The 18,122-nt window shown below is 37.9% G+C and overlaps 1 protein-coding gene across 1 annotated transcript in view; it reads left to right on the top strand.

The window, feature by feature from the left end:
- HS6ST3 (heparan sulfate 6-O-sulfotransferase 3) overlaps positions 1–18,122 on the top strand; it is a 648,747-nt gene that overhangs the window by 464,993 nt on the left and 165,632 nt on the right. The gene's annotated exons all lie outside the window — the stretch shown is intronic.

Raw genomic sequence — 18,122 nt, 5'->3', positions numbered from 1 at the left:
ATGTGCACTTGATAAGAATATATATTCTGTTGTTGAGTGTTGAATAAATGTCTGTAAGGTCTAGTTGTCTTATAGTGTTGTTCAAGATTTGTATTTTTTGTTGATCATCTGCTAATTCTTTTACCCATTTTTGAAAGTGGGTTATTGAAATTTTCATCTATTATTGTTGAATTGTCTATTTCTTTAATTCTGTCAGGTTTTTTTTTTAGAATTTTTTTTAAAGATTTTTTTTTTTTTTATTTTACAGAGAGAGACAGCGAGAGAGGGAACACAAGCAGGGGGAGTGGGAGAGGGAGAAGCAGGCTTCCCGCTGAGCAGGGAGCACGATGCAGGGCTCGATCCCAGGACCCTGGGATCATGACCTGGGGCCAAAGGCAGATGCTTAATGACTGAGCCACCCAAGCACCCCTAATTCTGTCAGTTTTTGCTGCAAGTATTTTGGGATGCTATTGTTAGGTGCATATACGTTTATAATTGCTATATCTTCTTGATGGATTGACTCTTTTATCATTGTAAAATGTCTGCATTTCTAGTAACAATTTTGGTTTTAACATGTATTTTCTCTAATATTCGTTTGGTTTCTATTTGCATGATACATCTTTTTACTACCAACCTATTTGTGTCTTGAAAGTGCATCTATTGCAAACAGCATATAATTGGATTATATATTTTTCTGAATTGGATTGTTCAATTCATTTACATTAAATGAAATTACTGATAAAGTAGAATATACATCTGCTGTTTTGCTATTTGTTTTCTATATGTCTTCTGTCTTTAATGTTTCATCCATTACAGTCTTCTTTTGTGTAATATGGTTATTTTCTAGTGTTATTTTCAATATAATTTCAGTAGTATACAAATCTTTGCTCTTATGTAGCTCCATTTCCTCCCCCTCTTTTTGCTACTATTGTCATGGAAATATCTTTATCCACTGTATGTTATTCAACACATATTTACAAGTGTTATTTGTGCAGTTGTCTTTTAAATCAGATAGGAGAAAAAATGAGTTACAAGTGAATAAACAAAAAGCTTATACCATGTTTTATATTTACCTATATAGTTACCATTACCAGTGCTTTTTATGACTTTATATAAATTCAAGTTATTGTCTAGTGTCAACTTTTTTTTCCAACATGAAGGGCTTCCTTCAGTATCTCTTGTGGGGCAGAAAAGCAAGCAAATAAATTCTCTCAGTTTTTATCTTAAATTCTACTTCATCTCTGAAGGATAGTGTTGCTAGATAGAGAATTCTTGGTTGACAGTCTTTTTTCTTTTAGCATTTTGATTATATCATATCACTACTTTCTGGCCTCTGATGAGAAATCAGCTTGTTAGTTAGTCTTACTGAGGATCCTCTGTGTATGATATGTTGCTTCTCTCTTGATTCTTTCAAGATTCTTTCTTTGTCCTGGGCTTTCAGCGATTTGAATATGATGTGTCTAGCTGTGGATCTTTTTGAGTTTATCTCACCTGGAGTTTTTTTGAGTTGATTGGATATATAGATTGATGGTTTTCTTTAAATTGGGAAGTTTCAGCATTAATTCCTCAAATATTCTTTCTGCCCCTTTCTCCTGCTCTCTTCTCTTCCTCTGGGTCTTTCATTATGCATATGTTAATCTACTTAATGCTCTGAGGCTATATTCATTTTCCTTTATTCTTTTTTCTTTCTGTTCTCTAGACTAGATTATTTCAATTGACCTATCTTCAAGCTCACTAAATTTTTTTTGAAATCATTTTATTTCTGAAATGTACATGTATATGAGTTGGTGATAGTCCTAGACACCACTTCCCCAAAACTCAACATCACACACACACACACCCCCACACACACCCCTTCTCTGATACCTTTTATATCATGAAATGCAGATTATATTTATTATTATTATTATTACTTGTGTATCTAGTATAATTGACACACAATGTTACATCAGTTTTAGGTGTACAACATAGTGATTCAACAGGTTTATACACTATCCTGTGCTCACCACAAGTGTAGCTGCCATGTCCCCATACAACACTATCACATTGCCACTGATTATATTCCCTTTGCTGTACCTTTTATTCCTGTGATTTATTCATTCCATAACTGGAGGCCTGTACCTCCCACTCCCCTTCATCCATTTTACCCATCCCCTCACACCCCCTTCCCCACCAGTAGCTCTCAGTTTGTTCTCTGTATTTATAGGTCTGATTCTGTTTTTTGTTTGTCTATCTATTTGTTTTGATTTTTATATTCCACATGTAAGTGAAATCATATAGTATTTGTCTTTCTCTTACTTATTTCACTTAGCATAATACCCCCATAGATCTATCCATGTTGTTGCAAATGGCAAGACCTCATCCTTTTATGTGGCTGAGTAATATTCCTTTGTATATGTGTACCACAGCTTCTTTATCCATTCATCTATCCATAAACACTTGGGTTGCTTCCACATCTTGGCTATTGTAAATAATGCTGCAATAAACATAGGGGTGCAGATATCTTTTCAAATTAGTGTTTTTGGTTTTTCTTTGGTGGGGGGTAAATACCCAGTAAAAGCTCACTAATTTTTTATTCTGCCTGCTCAAATCTTATGTTGACTTCCTGTAGTCAGTTTTACATTTCCTTTATTATACTTTTAATCTCCAGAACTCCTATTTGGTTTCCTTTTATAATTTCTACCTTTTTATTGACATACTCTCTTTGGTGACCATTCTTTGACCATATTTAAAATAGCTAATTTTAAAGTTATTGTTTAAGTCCCAACATTTGGCCTGCCTCAGGGACAGTTTCTATTGATTGCTTTTTTTCCTGTGTGTCTATGGGCCATAACTTCTTGTTTCTTTATTTGTCTCCTGCTTTTTGTTGAAAACTGAACATTTTAGCTAATATAATGTGGCAATCCTGGAAATCAGATTCTTCCTCCCCCCCCGCCCCGCCCCAGGGTTGCTATTGGTGTTTATTGTTTTTTAGTGACTTTTCTGAACAAATTCTGTAAACTCTGAATTCTTTTTTGTGTATGACCACTGAAGTCTCTGCTCAGGTCTCTTAATGGTCAGCTAATAATTGGATAGAGATTTCCTTAAATGCCTGGAACTAATTAGTCCCCCAGTTTTTGTTTTTTTTAAATTTTTTTTTTTAAAGATTTTATTTACTTATTTGACAGAGAGAGACACAGCGAGAGAGGGAACACAAGCAGGGGGAGCAGGAGAGGGAGAAGCAGGCTTCCCGCCAAGCAGGGAGCCTGATGCGGGGCTCGATCCCAGGACGCTGGGATCACGACCTGAGCCGAAGGCAGACGCTTAACGACTGAGCCACCCAGGCGCCCCTAGTCCCCCAGTTTTTGCCAGGAGCTCTATGTATGTACTGGGGAACACCTTCAACATTCAGCTAGGCTACTTCTTCTTAATCTTCATTTTCTGCTTGCAGAGAATGTCAAGTTTAGTAAGAGGTTAGAGTTTCTTAGGTCTTCCTGAACATGCACACGGTCCTGGCCATATATACTACACATGCACATGGGCCTCTAGATTACTAGGAATATGTTGGGGATTTTCATAGCCTCCCCATCTTTTCCTTTTAAGCTTTTGCTGAGTCCATTGTCTGAATTATTGCCCACTGCCTCAGGTGGCTACAGTGTTAAACAGTTGCCTCTGATTTTTTTTTGGAGGGGGGCAAACACCCTTGGGACAAAGGCTTTTCACACTAAATGAGCTGTAAATCATGTCATATAAAGATAGCCATGCAAATAGGGTCTTCTGAGGAACCCCTAGACAGGTCAAATAATGACCAATTCTCTAGGAATGGGGCTTTGAAGAAGCTCCAGCTCCATTCTGCCCCTTGGGAAGGCTGCCGGACTGCTGGTTTTAACAGTGATAGTGGCTGTCAGTTTTCAAGAGTGCTGTAAATTTAGGGCTGGGGGTGGAAATAGGGCAAGTTAAAACACCATGAAGCTTGCTCTTCTTTTTTTTTTTTTTTTAAAGATTTTATTTATTTATTTGAGACAGAGAGAATGAGAGGCAGAGAGCATGAGAGGGAGGAGGGTCAGAGGGAGAAGCAGACTCCCTGCCGAGCAGGGAGCCCGATGCGGGACTCGATCCAGGGACTTCAGGATCATGACCTGAGCCGAAGGCTTAACCAACTGAGCCACCCAGGCACCCTGAAGCTTGCTCTTCTTAACAAGATTTATCCTTTAACAGCAACAAAAAGTTCTATGAATTGCTACAAGCCTTCTGCTAATATTCAGTTATAAAGAAGTAAATTCTGATATTTGCCAGTGTTCTCATTGCTTTTATGGAAGAGAGACTTTTTGGAGCTTACCAACATTTTCATGGATGCGACCTCTCACTATTGAGTGACTCAGTAAATGGTGTTTATTTATTGTTATCAGTTAGCAGAGGAACCTCATGAGATGAACATCATTCTCATATTAGAAATAATAATGAAGCAAAAAGGAAGCAAAATATTTGGTGTCTTCCACCCCCTTTGGCTTCACTTTCCCCATTTCATCAGCCAGTATGGCTCCCCCATCAAAGTGGCATCCTCAGGAAGAGATTTGATATTAGTCAATTTTGTCAGATTAATCAATTATATAGATTTCAGGTCATATGTTTCTTCTCCCAGGAAACTGTGTACTGAGTCAAAGCATGTCTTTATTCTCTTAAAGCAATTTGAAGCATCAGTTAGAAAAGTGGAATTTTGTTTTTAAGGCAGGGAAGCCCTTGAGATGCCTGAAATAGCATTATATGGGCAGGAGACCTTAGTCTTGTTAGTGGGTCCAGTTTGGAGTCCAACTCCACCCGTGGGCATGGAGATCAGCCAGGGCTCCTGTGAGATGATTAGGGCACTGCCTCAGGGGTGTGGAGTGAAGGGAGTAGAAATAGCCTGGAAAACCGATTGACATTCTTGGGGGGATGTAGTAAGGACTGGCTTCATAACATGCAGCCAACAAACTCAAAATTGGATATGAAAATCAATAGCAGAAACCCATGGCTGTACCTTAGGATCAGAAATGTCCTAGGAGCATCTTACTCAGAAAACCAAAATTGTCAAACCCTCTTGTTCTCTTGTTGGTATAGCAAACAGACAATATTTCAGAAAACAAATCTCTGGAAATGATTTTCTTCAATGGATCTAGCTGCAGAAATGATGTACTTCCATAAATGGCAATTATTTCAAGGATGATCTCAAAGAAGACTCTATTTTAAGTGGAGGAAATATTCTATCTCATAACCTGGACCAATCCTGTACCAGAAATACTAACTGTTCAAATTCCAGTATGTGTACTGTGGTCACTAGAGATGAACCATGCAAAGATCCAGAAATCTAAGACTTGAGAAACATTTTTAAAAAGATATGTATTGTTTAATAGGGTTAGAGCATCATCAGAGCATCTGAGCAAGGGTTGCCCCAGTAGTGCTTCTCACTGCTAGCAAATATTCTCATAGTGCTTGGGAAGCAGGCGTGCCAAACTGGGAAATTCAGCACCATCTCAGACACAAACTAGAGCCAGCTGTGTCTTTGCCACCTTTTCCATCTTTATTTTTTTGCTTTGCATTGTTTTGCTTTGGGAGAAGAGGGAGCAAAAGCCTGCTGTGAATCTGGTGTTTACTTGTAGTGACATAGACCTATGGGATCATATGACTTCATAAATAGTTTTATGAATGAGGAAGGTGAAGCCCAGGGGGTTTGAGTGACTATCTAATAGAATTCAGAAGAATCAGAGAGCTGGACTTAAACCCATACCTGTGATTCCTTTTGGCCAGTGCTTGTTCCATTTTCCTGCTCTACCTTACATAATCCATTTGGGTGAAATATAACATAGAGGTGAGAGAACCTGAACATGCATGGAAATCTCCGTAAGTGTGTTTGACCTTATTATGTGCACTTTGGTTACAGGATTCATACTACCTGAAAAAAAAAATCAAGCGCATATAATAGAGAACATCACTTAGTGTGGACCCTCTGTCGACACCAATACAATCTGTGTTGAACGATACTCTTTTAGTTCATAAATAAATATATTTAAGGGGGCGCCTGGGTGGCTCAGTCGTTAAGCGTCTGCCTTCGGCTCAGGTCGTGATCCCAGGGTCCTGGGATCGAGCCCCACATCGGGCTCTCTGCTCGGCGGGAAGCCTGCTTCTCCCCTCCTTCTCCCCCTGCTTGTGTTCCTTCTCTTGCTATGTCTCTCTCTGTCAAATAAATAAATAAAATCTTTAAAAATAAATAAATAAATAAATATATTTAAGAATGATGACTCACCTTGATTGTTGATTTGTTGGAATTAACTCCAATTCAGGCGAAAGAACTTGGACCCCATTTACCAGATTAAAGGGAACGAAATACCATGCAAATTGCTAAGAGAAGTTCTGGGTCTGTTGAACATGCAAATAGTTTATTAATAATTTGGTAGTTTATTTCCCCTCTAGCTCAGTTTGCTCATGGTCTGCTTGAAACTAAGTGACCTTTCAGATTTCTTCAAAATCTATGATGCTTGATTGGATGCCATTGCAAAAAAGATTTGTTACTAATAGTCAAGATGAAACTCAACAGACTCAGAAAGATGACCTCAAAGCTGACAGTACTTAGGATTTTCAATGATAAAGAGGAAGACACAGAAGGACCAGTATTAAAAGCTCCTGTTTAGAGGGTTAAAAAATAAGTAATGTAGCGTATTATGCATTGTGATTATAAACTGCTGAATTGGCATTTGCTGTGACAAGAGTCTCCAATTTATTGGATGCATGTCATTGGAATTTGCCCTTTCTTTTATGTGTCTTTCCATGATGAATGCCAGTGCTGGGAAATGAAGAGCTCTTACCCTTTTCATACTTTGCTGAATGCTGGCGAACTTGCCAATTGATGCTTCTGTAATTTTTGCTTCAAGGTCACCTGAGGGGACAGAGTCATCCAAACAAGGTCACTGACTATGTTGAAAGCTAATAGTTGTTTCTTGAAAAGAAAAGTCATGGAAAAATTAGGACATTGTGGAAATAATTACTATAAGATGGAAAATGGATCAAGAGAATATTTTCTTTCAATAATGTAATTCATTTACAATACAATGTGATAAATAGTGCTTGGACAACTAAGGTCATTTGGTCTGCTCTGAGTAATTCAATTAGGAGAAATCTGAAAGTGGTAAGTGCATGGTAGGTGGGAGCTGTAAAAGCACTGGACTGTTAATAATTTGAGACTTTCTCATCCCTTTATGTGGATGAAAGTGGATCAATTATGTGAACATGCAGGTCTCCGTATTGTCCTCATTTTGTGTATGGGTCCTGAGGGAGATTGCACAAGGACCCCAAATGGTGAGGCAGAGCTTTGCCTTTTGGAAGAGGTTCACTGTCTTCAATGTGATTTTCAATCCAGGAAAAATGCAATAACTGTTTTTTTTTTTTTCTTTTCAAGTCATAATTTCAATGTCCTGAGAACATAGAACTCTTTTGACTCACAGTGGCTCCTAAGAACTAGGACAAACATTCAACTGCAATTTGGGGAAACTTATAATATGATAGCAAGCTTGGGCTGGCCAAGATTTCCTGAGAGTGCAGACCCAATGAGCATGGGGGTTAGGCTTTTAGTGCATTTTCCACAAGGAATCCTTAGATTTAGTAGGCTTCTCTCTACCATCCAGCAGACTGGGGGTGGACTCTAAATTTAATTTAGCCCAAGGCAAATCTGCTAACAGTGTTCATGTTTTTCAAATGGAAAAATTAGAATACATGATTTGACAATTATAAATACATTTCTGAGGACAATGAGATTGTCCCCCAAAATTCCAGAAATGTGATCAGCACACATATGAACTGCATTTCAAAGGTACATAGAACTTTTAAAAATTTGTATCAAGTATCTGATTGTTATAACATATATCTACTTATCTATAGCATGACTTGTATCTAAATGACTATGAATTAACTATACTCTTTTGATTCTGTTCTTCATCAGTGAAGCTAAGTTGCACACAAAAAAGCAAACTGTCTAGACACCACTGTTTCCTAATGGCTTTTCTTAGTATTAGTGTAGCAGGGCTCTTGGCTGTTAAGTGCAATGCCTTGTGCCAAATGTCAGTTGACTTAAAAAATTTTTTTTGAACATGTCTGAAAAACCACATTGATCATTTGGAAAATCTAAATGGTGTATGTGTTAGAGTATGCAGATCTCCTGATGACATTTTATTTTAAGGAGAGCTGAAAGTGGTTAAAATTATTTGTAAAATAGTTCATACTAAAATTCTTGTATAGATATGGAAAAGAATTTGTTGTGCCCATTCTCTCCGGGGCTAAAAGAAAAAATTCTTATCTGAGTCTGATATACTTTCACCTACCAGGGAAAAAGTAGGAAAAAAGGAAAGAAGAAATACTTTACAAGAGTAGCAAAATGATCCTTGTTTATAAAACCATTCTGGAAATTAGCTTCTTGCTCTTCTTTCTTCACTTGGAAATCTCTTGAGTTCCCTTAATATGGACATTTACCCACATCTTGCCTTCAGTTTTCTCCTGTTTATCACAATTTATCCTCTGAAGATTTCATCCTTTCCTATGACTTTAATTGTTTCCTCCCGAGAGCTGATTTCTCCAATCAAAAACTTAATAAATTTTTGTTTTGGGTCTTAGTCCTATATTGCCATCAGCCACTAAAATGCAGTGACTTCAAGTTGGTAGCCCAAAATTGGAGGTGTTGGGAACATATACACCAGAGAAATTGGCAAAATCTACAAATTCCACTCCCCTCCCCTGAAGGCAGTTGTTTAATATTTACCTGTCACTTCAAACACAACATGTATAAAATAGAATTTGTTTATTAAACCAGCCATCTTTCACCACACTCAGATTATCGCTTGTTGCCTTATTCTACCCAATTTCTTAATGTTGATTGCCTGTGGACCCAGTCCTTGGTCCTCTTCTCTTCTCTGCCTCATCTCTACTCGCTCCTTTGGTAATTTCATCCTGTCTCGTGGCTTTATGTAGATTATATGCTGAGCACATCCCCAGTTATGTCTTCATCTCAGACCTCTCTGCAGACCCCTACATACCATCACCAATTGAACATGGTGAACTTGGATAGCTAATAGACATCTTGAGCTTGACATGCACTGAACTGCATGCACACATCTGCTCCAACCTCAGTCCTCTCTATCTTAGTTTATAGCAACTCTATCTTTCTAGTTGTCCAGGCCAAAAAAAAATAAAAAACAAAAAACAAAAACAACAAAACAACAAAAACCCTTTGACTCATCCTTAATTCCTGTCTTTCTTTCAATTTGTCAGGAGGAAATCCCATTGGTTTCATTATGAAAATATATCCTGCTCACTTCTGAACACCTCCTTTGCTGGATCCAGGTGTGACCATTGTCTTGTCTCACTTGGATTCCTGCTGTGCCCTCCTCAGGGATCTCCCTGTTCTATCCTTGCTCCTTTACAATTTTCCTCAATGCACCCTCAGCATATTTCCCTTAAAAATGTAAGTCAGATCATGTTATTCTTTGAATCAAATGCTCCAGTGGCTTCTATTTTACTCAGAGGGAAAGCCGAAGCCCTAATGATGGCCTGTAAATGCCTTCAAGATTTACCCCAGATTTACTGTGATTTCATTTCCTATTCTACCCCCTCTTGCTTACTCTGAAGTAGGTATACTACCATTCTTGTTGTTCATTGAACTTGCTATATATGCTCCTGTTATTCCTTCTGCTTGGAATATTTTCCCCCCAGATACAAGCATGGCTAATTTCTTCCATCTCTTTCATGGCTTTGCTCTTATCACCTCTCTTCAATGAAGTAAACCCTGACAACCTTATTGAATATAGCATCCTGTCCCACCTCTTCCCTCAGTGCTGATACCCCCATACCCTGCTCTACTTTTTCCATAACACTTAACATCTTCAAACATGCTACATCATTTCTATTTTTATGATACCTATTGTTTATTTGTCTCCCCCACCTAGAAGTTACATGAGAGCAGGACTGTTGGCCGTTTGCTTCCCTGATTTATGTAGAGCATGAAGAGCTATGACTGGCATGCAGTGGAAACTGTATAAATACCTATGAATGAATGATCTGCCTTGGAAGACAGTTCATCTTTGACATTTATTTCCTTTCCATTTTCAATCGATACTGAAATCCGACCTTTTCTAAGTCCTTCCTTGGTGGCTTTTCCTCTAAAGTGCTCAAAGAATAGGATAGGTTCTACACGAGTCAGCCACCTTTAGGGTTTTGGTCCAGAAGCTGAGGCTGGCATGAGGGCTATGTTTATCTGAAATAATCAAGTACAGAAAGAGTACAAGAATGAGTGCTGAATATCAAATCGGGAAGTAGAACTTACTTTAAGTCCAAGAGGCATGTGGAACTTGCCTGGAAACAGACAACAAAGCTAAAGGGTCAGAAGACTGGACTACCAGGATGATGCAGCAGGGGAAGCAAGGTGTGAAGACAGCAACAACAGCCATAAGTAGGCCTATGGGTATATTTCTATCAGCCTGCAAACCCTGCTATGTGTGGTTGGGTCGTCTGATAAAGCTGTAATAGTGGTCGTTGGTTCTGTCTTTCCGATGGTTCTTCCATTCATTCTGTCCTTTATGTTCCTTCTGTTACCTCAACCCCGGCAAACGTGAGGAATAGCCTGTTCTTTGTGAGCACAGCTCTCTAACCCAACATTTACCTCAATACCAGATTCATTTTCCAGATCACAGTGTCGATTCTGTCCCTCCTTCCTTTTAAAATTCTTTAGTGTCTCCTCATTGGTTACTGGATAAGGGCCTGACTTGTTAGTCTAGACTTCAAGGTTTGACCCCAACCTAGATTTTGAAACTTCTTTTTGCCTTACTTCTCTATAATCAATTATGTATTCATTCATTCAACAAATTTTTATTGACCCATAGTATGTGCCAGGAATGAGCAAATTTTCTTATCATACTTACACCATTCCCTAAGTCTACATTATATGTTCTTATTTCTGCCACTTTCCTAATGCGATCCTATTTTCCTGGAATGTTCTTTTTCATCACATCTCTGACTATAGAAATCATATTTATCTTTTAATACATAGTTAAAATGCCTTGTCTTCCACATTATCAGCCCTGACCATATCCATAATGGCCCCATCTTCTGATACAGACTTACCATGGCATCCACACCGATGGATAATCTTCTCCCTCCTGTTACCGCTGGCTTGGATCCCTTGCTGCACCCCTCCTCTCCGGTTAAGTGAATCTACTTGTTATCCCTGAGCATGCCATACCCTCTTTACCTCAGGCTCACATTCTTCTCTTGGCTTGTAGAACTCTTACTCCTTCTTCGGCCGTTAAAATGAGTTCAGAACATTTCTCTGTCTCCTTCCCACCCTCGAATCAAGTCCTAACAATCCCTCCTCTCTTTGGACATTCTCAGCATCTGGCTTTGTGTGCATTGAGGTACCTGTTTCCTACGTTTTGTATTCATTGGATTATTGACATGCCTTTTCCCTCATGTGGCTTGAAGCTCATTTGGACCACAGGAACCATATTCTCTTTGGTTCTCTATCCCCACAGTATGTAGCCCAATTCTCTGTTCATAAGAAAGCCTTCAGTAAGTGTGGAATGAAAGAATGCAGAATGTGGAATGAATATTTGACTTTATATGTTAATAGTCACGACAAATATCAGATATGTAAAAGTTTAATACCTGGTATTTGGTCTCAGGTATATAGTCTCACACATATAAACTGCATTGGATTCTATTATATATAATGCAGTCACATAATACATTCTATATATATATATATACACACATGTATATATATCTATGTATATACATATATATGTATATATATACATGTCTGTGTATGTATAAAATATATCATAATAAGTTTCTACTATATATCTGGTCTGTATGTATGTGTATAGTAGATATATATGTGTGTGTGTGTGTATACACATGTGTGTGTATATATATAATACTGTATTAAATCTATACCATTTTATATAATACAGTCATATAGTACAGTCTTTCTGTAGAGATACATATAGAAATACATCTCTATATATACACACACATAAGCATGTATGTATATATATAAAATTTGGCATGCAGTCCCTAGTACATAATAGAAATTTAATGCCATTGCCTTCCCTTGGGCTAAATGTATCAAGAAAGCTCAATAGTTAACTAACAGGAAGTACAGGTCAGAGCATCATGGTCTCATGGCTGTCTAGTGCAGACCACGGGCCACGTGTGTGAAAGTGGTGACCTGGGTGGTGTTGGCACAGGGAACATGCTATGAGCTGTGAGAGTATCTCATAAGCTTCCCGATGGGGTCAGAAACAGTGGTGCTTTTCCAGTTCCTGACCTTGTCCCTTTGTCCCACGTGTTCTGACACTGTGTCTGTCAGGCCAACCCTCTTATTAGTTCCTGACTCTCTTTTCATCTCGGGGAGCAATCGTCTCTCCAAGAAGAGGTTAGGCCTTCTGGAACACTGGCAAAGGTAGTGCCAGGGCATGCTAGATGACTCTTCTGTGTGAAAAAAGGATTTCCCTGAGTGTAAATCCATCCGTCCACCTGACCCCCATTCAAACATAGATAATTCACTCCCTGCCAGTCACCACATCAGTGAATCCCCATCTGCAGTCTGAGGCCCAGAAACAGATGCATAAACACACGTTTTCTTTCCTTTCCACCCTCCTCTTCTCTTCCTTCCCACCTGTCCTCCTCTCCTTTCCTTCCCTTTCTGTCTGCCCACCTATCTCTTGCCTTCTAGTTCCTTAAGATATGGCTCTGCTTTGATGTACTTTGTACACACAATACAACATTCTGATGGTTAAAATAACCGTTGTCACCTTCTATTGAATTGTTGATATGAAGGCTTATGGATTGAAAGCATCTCACCTATTTGTTCTTGTTTGTACAGTGCATTAGAAATATTTTTTGTATGCTTCTTTGGAAGAAAGATGGAATTCAAACAGGTAATTAGCAATCTGTGAATTATGCCTCTAGTCTTTGAAGACCTTTGTGGGCTATGGTTCTGAAAATATTGCTGCAGTCAGCAATAGGACTCTTGATTACTCTAAAACTGAATTTAAAAAGGCATTGCTGGCCATGTTTGATCTCATGTTTGGTAGCTCTTTAGAAATGCCATAAAAACAAGCAGCACTGCTAGAGGAAGTGAGGAGGATTTTCTAATGGTATCACAAAGTTCAAATCACATCATAATAATCATCAGTGGATTGACAACCAAATTCTCATGGTTGACTGCTGTGCAAGAAAATAAAAATGCTTTTGAAAAGACATATTTTTTTTAAATGTCACTACTATTTGGGGTCTGGTGTTTGTTAAAATCTTTTCTGAGGTAAATGTGAAGTCAGGAGATCCTCACTTCATTACTCATCCTGGTCTTGAACCAAGAAGTTTGGAAGGACCCAATTGTCTATTCATGGAGCATGACTGATTGTTACCTTCCACCCCTTCCCAAAGAAACTGAGGCTGAATTGTAGGCAATGTATAAAATCTTTAGAAACTTTTGTGTTTAAAATCACCACCTGCAAAAAATAAATATTCTGATTGAAGCAAAGGAAATCTATAGTGAACCAGACCCTCTGTGGTCCATTTTTAATTATGAATGTAAGAACACATTCCATCTTTATCTCTTTTACACATACTAGATGTGCCTGTTCCTCAAGCCATCATTATTAGGAAACAGCCTGGAGTTAACGTGTCTGAAGCAATTATTTAATTTGACAAGGGCAGTATCAATTTTTCCCCTCAAGAGTTTACATTACAAAATGTTGAAGAAGGAACTTCTTGGTTGAGTTGGCTGGCTTAGCAACAATTTTTGTTATTTTTAAGGTGTTTATAAGTGAGGTAATAGCTCACCTGAGCCCTTAGGACACTATTAAATTTATATTTTCTCTCTGCCAATATCTGTAAGGGGAGAGTAAAATGAGCATCTTAGTTCCTTACTGTACGCTTTTCAATGCAACTGGTCGTCCACCTTCCTTGAGGGGGCTAAATCAGGGGACATTGCAGATGTGCTAAAAAAATGTGCAAAGTCTAGTTCAATAGGGCATACCAAAGTGTTTAGAACACACAAGATTACTGCTGATCTCCAGGAGGATGAATGCATTAGAAAATATCATTACTGATGTTCAAAACATCATTGAATTCTTACTTGAAACTTGTAAACAGGCTGCAAAAGGGAGGCTTGCTGATTTTTGTTCAGGTTTTCTTCATTTGTATCTATCCCAAAATAGTTAGTCTTCTTGGAAGTCTATAAAAACAACAACAACAGCAACAACTAGTCCTTTCATTTACAAGATTGTTCGAAGACCGTCTGTTATATCAGTAATGAGCTGTTTCCAGGAAGAAAATACTGATTGTATGCACTGAAGAGTATCATTGCTAGTGCTGAGAAAAACCAGGCATTGTGGGTGAAGAGTAAAATGAAACTCTACCAAACACACACAGATCTAGTCCCTCCCATATGTGCCACATGCACATTTTGGTCCTGGAAACTGGGTGAGGATGGCTGGGAAAGAAGGAGAGACAGACAATTTGATGATAGAAAGTAAAGATGTGTCTTCTAACACTTGTTTACTTGTCAGCCTTCTATCATGCTGTTCAGGGCTCTCTATAGATTCTGGAAGAAGATCCAGCATCTCAAGAACAAAGAAGTGGGCTGAGCATAGTTCATGCTAGTAAAAGATGTCACTCATTTTCATTGTTATTATGATTACCACAATTATAATTCAGAATCTGTGGTTGCCAAGAGGAAATTAGATAATGTATAAAACATAGCAATAGATATAATCCCCTCCAGAGCTTCCAATTTAGACTCCTATTTCTGTGCCTTTGTTCATAACCTGAGAGAATTATGAAGATCATCTTTGGTCTATGTTTGAAAAAGCATTATTACAAATAACTCATGTCATTTTTAAAAAGGCAGGAAAAATAAATTATAGCAATGGGACTAGATGCCAGGTATAGTTAAAAGTTATACGCTGAGTTGAGCAGAGCAGACCACTAATGCAATTAGCAATTTATTCTCCATTAATGCTTTCCATCCATGATTTCTCAGAATACTTTACAATATCCCAATTATATCACACACCCTTCCATTTATTATAGGGAAACCTCATTTTATTCCTATCACAAATCAGAAGTTCAGATCTGTAAATTATTAGATAGTGAACTGATCTTCAAAAGATAGACCAAAAATACATTGTTGGAACTCATTCTCAATCCTATTTCAAACTTCTACTCACTTTGGGACTAGAATAAGGATCAGGAACCTAAATGAAACCTAAGTATGATGGTATGGAAGAGGTGTGTTTGGGGCCAAGGCTCTGGGCTTAAAATAAGGGCTACCATAAAGCTTTCTTCTTTTGGCGAGTGCTCCGCTCTGAGCCATTCCATAGTAGAATGGGAGAAAGAGGGGCGAAAGAGGGGCAAAAGAGGGATGCTGGTTGGGTCCTTCAACAAACTGGCTATACTGAGAAACTAGGGCTAATGTGCCTGAGTTCCAAGTATTTAGGTGGGTTCTAAATCTTAAATCTCATAGCAAACTGACTGGATTTATGTATATTATACCTAAAACAATGTCATTATTGCTCTAAAGCCATATTTGGAATGCCTCTCCACTGGATGCTGGTTGTCAAAACCTAGATGTGTTAGAGCCAAATGGATTACTCAGACTTCCTTTAATTTGTGTGTGTGTGTGTGTGTGTGTGTGTGTGTGTGTGTGTAAAAGAGAGAGAGAGAATGCATGTATCTCTATGGCTGTTTTTTTGTTTTTGTTTTTGTTTTTGTTTTTTTTCTGGAACATGCCTCACATAGTAAAGCAAGAAAAGAAGAAAGGTAAAATTCAGCCAGCTCTAATATTTATTCAGTACAAGCAAAAAGAGACACTCTTTTCCTATTTTCATTTATTGCAAGGCAAAATTGTAAAAATAATAAGGATAATTTTAGAAAGAGAAAGACATCTAGAACTCATTCACTTTTAAGATGAAACAAGAAGGGACTGGAACAAGAATGCAAAAGTGTATCTTGTCATCATTGTTTCAAAAGAAATTTTTGGGGAAGGGGCGCCTGCGTGGCTCAGTCGTTAAGCGTCTGCCTTTGGCTCAGGTCATGATCCCAGGATCCTGGGATGGAGCCCTGCCTCGGGCTCCCTGCTCAGCAGGAAGCCTGCTTCTCCCTCTCCCACTCCCCCTGCTTGTGTTCACTCTCTCACTGTCTCTCTGTCTGTCAAATAAATAAATAAAATCTTTAAAATAAAAAAAAGAACGAAAAAAAAGAAAATTTTGGGGAAGTCTGAAAAGTGCTTTGCTGTGAGTGCTGGTGATTTAGAGATGCTATTGGCAACTTTTGCAGAAGGAACTTTTGTGAAGAAGCTGCCTGGCTGTGGTCATGCTGACACCAGAAGTGTTCAGTGGAGTCTTTCAGAATTGTGTATGGCAGTAGACGTGGAAAAAGAAGTGGAGAGAGAGGGATGGGAGCACGTCTGTTCTAAAACTCTATTTTAACACGTGCAAATTCAGTATTCAAAGTTACCATCCAGACAATTGTGAAGAAGAAGGGGCACACCATGACCAGTAATGGAACTCAGGCTTAAATAAAATGATTAAGAGGCATTGGCCATAAAGAAGCACATCAAAACTGAAGCAACATCAGTTGCATGCAACTTTACCCACATCAAGATTAAGAACATTCCTGGCATTCTAGAATGTTCAGTTGTACACTTCCCCCAGAGGTACTAATGATTTTTTACTTCTATCACCATTGATTAATTATGCCTTATTACTGATGTTGATAAAAATGAAATAACACTGTGTGAACTTTTTGTGTGTGTCTGGTGCCTCAACATGATATCTTATGAGATTTAGTCACATTATTTTATGTATTGTTAACTTGTTTAATTTTAATGCTGTCTACTAATCTATTTTATGTCACAATTTCTTTATCTGCTCTTCCATTAATAAACATTTGGGTTGTTTCCAATTTCTGGCTATTATGAATGAGAATTCTCTGAACATTCCCATACATGTCTTTTGATGGATATATGCACTTGTTTCTCTTCGGACTATGCCTAGGAGTGTGATTGCTGGATCATAGGGTAATAATGGCAAACAGTTTTTCAAATTTGTTTGCACCAGTTTGGCTTCCTCAAGGAAGACATGAATGTTCAAGTTTCTCCACATGCTTGCCAACAGTGATATTATCAATCTTCTGGATTTAGCTATGCTAAAAGGAATGTTTAATTTTCATTTCATTAATAATTAATTATATTGGTTTTTGCTAATTGGTTATGTGGATATTCTTTTTTGTATAGTGCCTGTATGTTGTATATTTGTCCAATTTAAAAAGTAGGTTTGTGGGGTACCTGGGTGACTCAGTCGGTTGAGCATCTGACTCTTGATTTAGGCTCAGGTCATGATCTCAGGGTCATGAGATCAAGCCCTCATTGGGTTCCGTGCTGGTTGTGGGAGTCTCCTTGGGATTCTATCTCTCCCTCTCCCTTGCCCCTCCCCCTCCTTCAAAAAAAATTAGGTTTAACTTTTTCTTACTAATTTGTAGGAGTTTCTGAGATATACTAAACTAAGCTTTGTGTTGGATATTTGTATTATAAATATCTTCTCTTCCTCTTGGATTATTTTTCATTCCTGGTATCTTTTGATAAATTAGTTCTTAAATTTAATGAGTTATAATTTATCATTTTTTCTTTGATATATATTGCTTTTGCATACTAATTAAGAAATTATTTTCTACTCTAAGGTATGAACATATTCTGTTTTCTTCTGGAAAAAAATTTTTTTTCACATTTGGTTTCTTGGGCTATTTCATGTTAGTTTTTAAATATGGTGTAAAATAATGGGGCAAGGGTCTTTTTTTTCCCTCATATAGATACTCAAGTTCTGTAGAGCCATTTCTTGAAAATAATTTTTTTCCTACTGAATTTTAGTGGCATCTTTGTCAAATCAATTGACTGTATATGTGTGCATCTATTTCTGGACTGCCTATTCTGTGTACGCATAGTCTTTTGCAAATTTCTTTTCCACTTAGTATATTATGGTTATATTTTTATGATAATAAATATTCAACATAATGCCCTTTTAATGAATAGACAGGATTTAATTTATAGATACACTAAAATTTACTTACTCCCCATGGCTTATGAA

This window comes from Neomonachus schauinslandi, chromosome 3 (assembly GCF_002201575.2).
Source record: "Neomonachus schauinslandi chromosome 3, ASM220157v2, whole genome shotgun sequence".
Taxonomy (NCBI): Eukaryota; Metazoa; Chordata; class Mammalia; order Carnivora; family Phocidae; genus Neomonachus; species Neomonachus schauinslandi.
The sequence above is the reverse complement of the archived record's forward strand: the minus strand, read 5'-3'. Positions and strand labels throughout refer to the sequence as shown.